Consider the following 5,393-nt stretch of genomic DNA (forward strand, 5'->3'; position numbering starts at 1 on the left):
TCTTCTTCTTCTTCTTCTTCTTCTTCTTCTTCTTCTTCTTCTTCTTCTTCTTCTTCTTCTTCTTCTTCTGCTTCTTCTTCTTCTTCTTCTTCTTCTTCTTCTTCTTCTTCTTCTTCTTCTTCTTCTTCTTCTTCTTCTTCTTCTTCATCGTCGTCGTCGTCGTCGTCGTCGTCATCATCACCATTGCGATCGTCATCGTCCACCATTTAATAACGATATCGTTCTATATGATGGGAAATATGAATATTATTAACTATTGTTATTTTGTTCATCATTATTAATCTGAATAAAGGTTTAGAAAATATTGGATGATAAGGACGAGGTTGGGGGACAACAACAACAACAACAACAACAACAACAACAATAATAATAATAATAATAATAACAAGAGCAAAAACCTCGAAGACAGCAAGGAGGATAACAACATGACGGCTACATAGAAATTTCTATGGTAAATGTGTAGGTGGAAACATTAAACCAAGAAATGGTAAGCCTCGGGTAAATCCCAGAGGACAGAGGGTTTATATATGTATATGTATGTATGTATGCATGTATGTATGTATGTATGTATGTATGTATCTATCTATCTATCTATCTATTCTAAATCTTTCTTTGTTTTCAATTGTTCATTTATTCTCCCCTACCATCGCGACAATACTTCCATCTCATTACACGAAGAATCCCCAAATAAAAATCCACCAGAATAAAGATTAAAAGGAGAAAATAGAAGCAACAACAACAACCACATAAAATATGTAATAATATAGACAAAAGACAGACTAAAGAAAAAAAAGAAAAAAAACTAACTGGAACTCGTAAATATATAATAAAAAGGAATATAAATTATAAATAGTTAAGTAGAATGAGGTAAAATTACACTTTCAAACATGTTTGAAGCAGATTTAAAGGTTTTAGCTGTCTCTCCTCTCCCGACCGTTTCACGACAGTTTTTGTCCATCATTAGAGTTCCTCCCGGTTTATTTTGCTTTCTCGACAGTTTTTGTTTTCTCAAGTTTTAACAGCTAAGAGCGTTACTCGACACTGTTTTCTTTTGTCCGCCATTTTCTGTTGCTAATCGCTTCACTATTTTGTTTCTCATTCTTTTTATTTTTTTCTGCTCTATCTGAGAAAACAAAAAGGGTTTAGACCAAGGACAACATGACAATAAGAGATCAAATGATGGAAACTACTGCACGATGGACTAAAGTATCAAACAAACATTGAAGAAAGAAAATGATTGAATGAAAGAATTGTAGAACGAAGAACTGAATAAACGGTAGAGAGATAGAGATAGAGATAGATAGATAGATAGATAGAGAGAGAGAGAGAGAGAGAGAGAGGGAGAGAGAAAGGGAGAGAGAAAAGGAGAGAGAGAGGGAGAGAGAAAGCAGTGTGATTAGGTGAAGAAGTGTATGGGTGATCAAACTTGCTCTCGGACACTGCTATTGTACTATGAGCTAATGGGGCTCCACTTATTCGCACTCTTTCTTGTTCTGTTTAACATTCTAGCAGTCCTGGTGTGCTTTAAGGTTCAGTCAGTAATGGCTCCTCTGCTACTTGTCTTGTTGATCAATGAACATCTTACTGTCGGCTCAATAACGCCCAGTCAAATGTCGTCTGTATGTGACAGAGATAAGGCTCGCTTATCCTGCACTGATTCAATAAAGAGATATCTTGAAAACATTATACAACACAGAGTTTGCGTAACTCTTCTTTTCTAACAACATAAAGGCACAATCACTAGGCATATGCAGGAAAGAATATTGTAACTCACAGTCATAGAAAAACCTAACTAAATTCCTTAATGTTGCGACATATCTAGTCTTCATGATTTCAGCTGATCTTTACTGGAAATATGGCATCTATAACACAGGAAACAAAACTGCATTTCAAATCTTCAGAGCCAGAAAATATTCCATCCCACCATCAACAACTATTAGCTTTTTTTTGACACTCCAATAAAGTACGGCTCTCATATTTGAGAACGTTCAGTTGGATCTCTCTCGTCGTCTCGACGAACGAGCGTTCAGCAAGATAAAGCTGTACAATGTTCTTATTTCTTTATTGCCCACAAGGGGCTAAACATAGAGGGGACAAACAAGGACAGACAAACGGATTAAGTCGATTACATCGACCGCAGTGCGTAACTGGTACTTAATTTATCGACCCCGAAAGGATGAAAGGTAAAGTCGACCTCGGCTGAATTTGAACTCAGAACGTAATGGTAGAACGTAATAGTAGTGTAATAGCGTTGGTAGTAGTGTTTTGGCTTGCGGAACAAGCTGCATTATGAATATATAATGAGCATGGTTTGTGCTGAGCTAATTCCATTACCTCGTCCTTCAGAGTTATATTAATCTGGTGTCACAAGTGCCCGAGACCAGAAGCTATCATGATTTGTACAAAGTTACCTTCTCTTAGATGCCCAGCTAAAGTGATGAAGGGCTTCATCTATCATGTATCCGTTGGGATGTCTGTGAGTGACCTACTGGAGGCAATTCTGTGACATACTAATTCACCCAGATCTGTGAACAATACTGGCTAACAGATGGTTTCACACCCCTTTGATAGTCCCGAACTGGAGCCCTACTACCTTGTGCATTTTAAAGCCATACCCAGAAAATACTACTATTGTACTCACCTGATAGGCATAAAATCAGAGATCAGCACATTCTAAATTCTGGCCCACAGACAACCAGTCTCCCCAGTCTGTCTTTTCTCATATAACTACAGTAGCCTTTGCTTCACAGAATTTGTAGGTCTTGCTCGTGTCACCTTCGGCTGGGCTCTCACCAAACCCATTAATCTTTCCCACTCTCGTCATCCATATTGTCTCCACTGCCAGATTCAGCATTAACCATCATATCCAGATATTTTTGAATAACATGAGTCGTCTTGAAAAATAAAACCATATCCATATTATTTCTGCTATTTCTAGTATGTCCTTGGTCCCCATATTACAATTTTACCCTCGCAGTTTGTAGTTAAAGTCAAGCAGTTTGGTACGCATGTTTCTGTATTATCTCCCCACAAGGAACCATCATAAAGAATTATAGATGTTGAGGCATATAAGCATATATACATATTCCTGCTTTTCATATATATATAGGCACACATGTATATGCATATACATATATATTAAAACGTACTTACATATATACACACATGCATACATACACATATGTGTGTGTGCGTGTGTGTCTATGTGTTCATGTATGTGTGTGTGTGAGTGTGGTTCGTGTGTGTATGAATGGATACCTATATATAATATATATATATATATATTATATACAATGCATATTTTTATATATACACCAACTTAACTATTCTATTACTCTATCTAACTTTGCAAAGCCTGATATATAGATGGTTAGGACAGGAAACAGAAAAACATCATGCACATACATACATACATACATGCATACATACATACATACATACATACATACACACACACACAGTCCTCTATGTTATCCGTTTTCACTGCTAGTGCCATTGCTATTCTGATTTTTCTCTTTCATTATCGATTGCACCACTTTCCTCTTCTCTCTTTTTCTTTCTGTCTTTCATTTTCTCTCAGTTTCTCCCTTTCAATCTCCCCCACTACCATTGTCCCTTTCGTTATCCTCTATTCCAATTTACGACCATAGATCCTTTAGTACCGCAATGGTGTTTGATAACATAAATAACCAGATGATGATCTGTTGTATTTATTCTCCAATAGACGGCGTTGTCGGTCACCAATACGCATTATTGTATACATACTCGTGTCGAGATAAATCAGTTACGTGTTGTCGCCCCAATCCTGTTAGCTGACCGAAACAAGAATGTTTTATCGCGTGCTAAAGTCGACCTAGTTCTTTTAGATTTGCGAGAGAACACTCATTCATCACAAGTTGATTCTCGTATGCTTGTGAAAATGCGAGAAAACACGCGAAAAGTTGTGAAAAACAAAAACAGCGAACTATCTCAACTGCAACAGCAAAAAGTAAAAATCGTGATAAAAAAAGGAGAATCATGCATAAGGATTCGCCTTCAGTATGTCAAAAGAAAGGCACGCAACTTGCTGTTTTATTTCATTTATATTATTGGTAATTTATTCATATTATAATTATAACTGGATTAATCTTAATGTAATAATTATTTAACAGAGAAGTACGAATTCTCAAACACGAAGTATGGCACTATATCACGTACTTTCTTTACCTAAATGCAATAATTATGCAAATGGAAGTCATAACTGCGGAGCAAAAGTATCTTGTGGAAAGAATTCGTTGTGAATTTACTACCGTCACACAGCTTTCACAGCCAAGTTCAAAAGAACTGGTTCGATCAAGAATCGAATCTGCATTTTAGGACTTTGATCGTAGGTTTGCTTGGTCAAGATGGTCCTCAGAGTTCTACAATAACAAACACAACCAAACTGGCATTATACGCAGTACAAAATAAATATTTTAGATTTTTAGGAGAAAAAGAAGTTTGGATAATGTGATAGTAATGTTGTTCTAAAGTATTTTAGTCTCCTTCTTAAGCCTTTTGCTCCTTATGGGACATAGGCCGTCAACTTTGTTCTCGACTCTGAGCTGTCTTTCTTGTGTTCAGAAGGGGAGTCAATCTTGTAGCTTCCTTTCGTATTTTGCTGCATCACGTAAGGCCATCTTCTTTCAGGCCTTGCTGTTTTTGAATCGTCATAGATGCTTCTATAACTTACAAATTTTCTAGATGGCGGGGATTGCCTGACAGAAATTCCGGGAAGAGGTCATCTTTATTGGTCTGGCCCCTATTCTTCTGGCATGTGCGGCTCCAATAAGAGCTTACGCTCTGCTGACATAGCTCTCAGGATTATTTAGGACCTGGAAGATTTTAGTGGAATAAATGAATCGTATGGTCATTGGGTGCCTTTAGAGGCGTTCACTCCACTGCAAGCATACGGACTAAGTTGATAGGTTCTGAATAATGTCCACTTTCTTCCCACTAATCTCGGAGGCCTTGAAAAGAAAAACAGAGATTCAAGTGCCTTTCTCTTCTTGACTAAAAGACATCAATATGTGGTTTACTGAATATCGAAACTGAGATATTTCCCCTTACAATCTTTCACACAAAGGCGATTAAATCTAAATAATTATAACATTTGGATATCGCTCAATAGCATCGTCAATGAAGTGAGCAGATTTTGAATTGAAACCAGTAGGTTTGGGGATCGTTTACGAAGAGTTTTAGCTTCATTTCTTACCTCTGACCACAGTGATGGCCAGATTTAGCAATATTTCTGATTTCGAAATTCAGTAAGGCTACCTCCTACATTCACCCTTCCGGGGTCGATAAAAAGGATTAAAAGGACCAGTGAAATACTTAGATTTATATAATCAATTATGCTCCTTCTAGTCAAATGT

This window comes from Octopus bimaculoides, chromosome 5 (assembly GCF_001194135.2).
Source record: "Octopus bimaculoides isolate UCB-OBI-ISO-001 chromosome 5, ASM119413v2, whole genome shotgun sequence".
Classification (NCBI taxonomy): domain Eukaryota; kingdom Metazoa; phylum Mollusca; class Cephalopoda; order Octopoda; family Octopodidae; genus Octopus; species Octopus bimaculoides.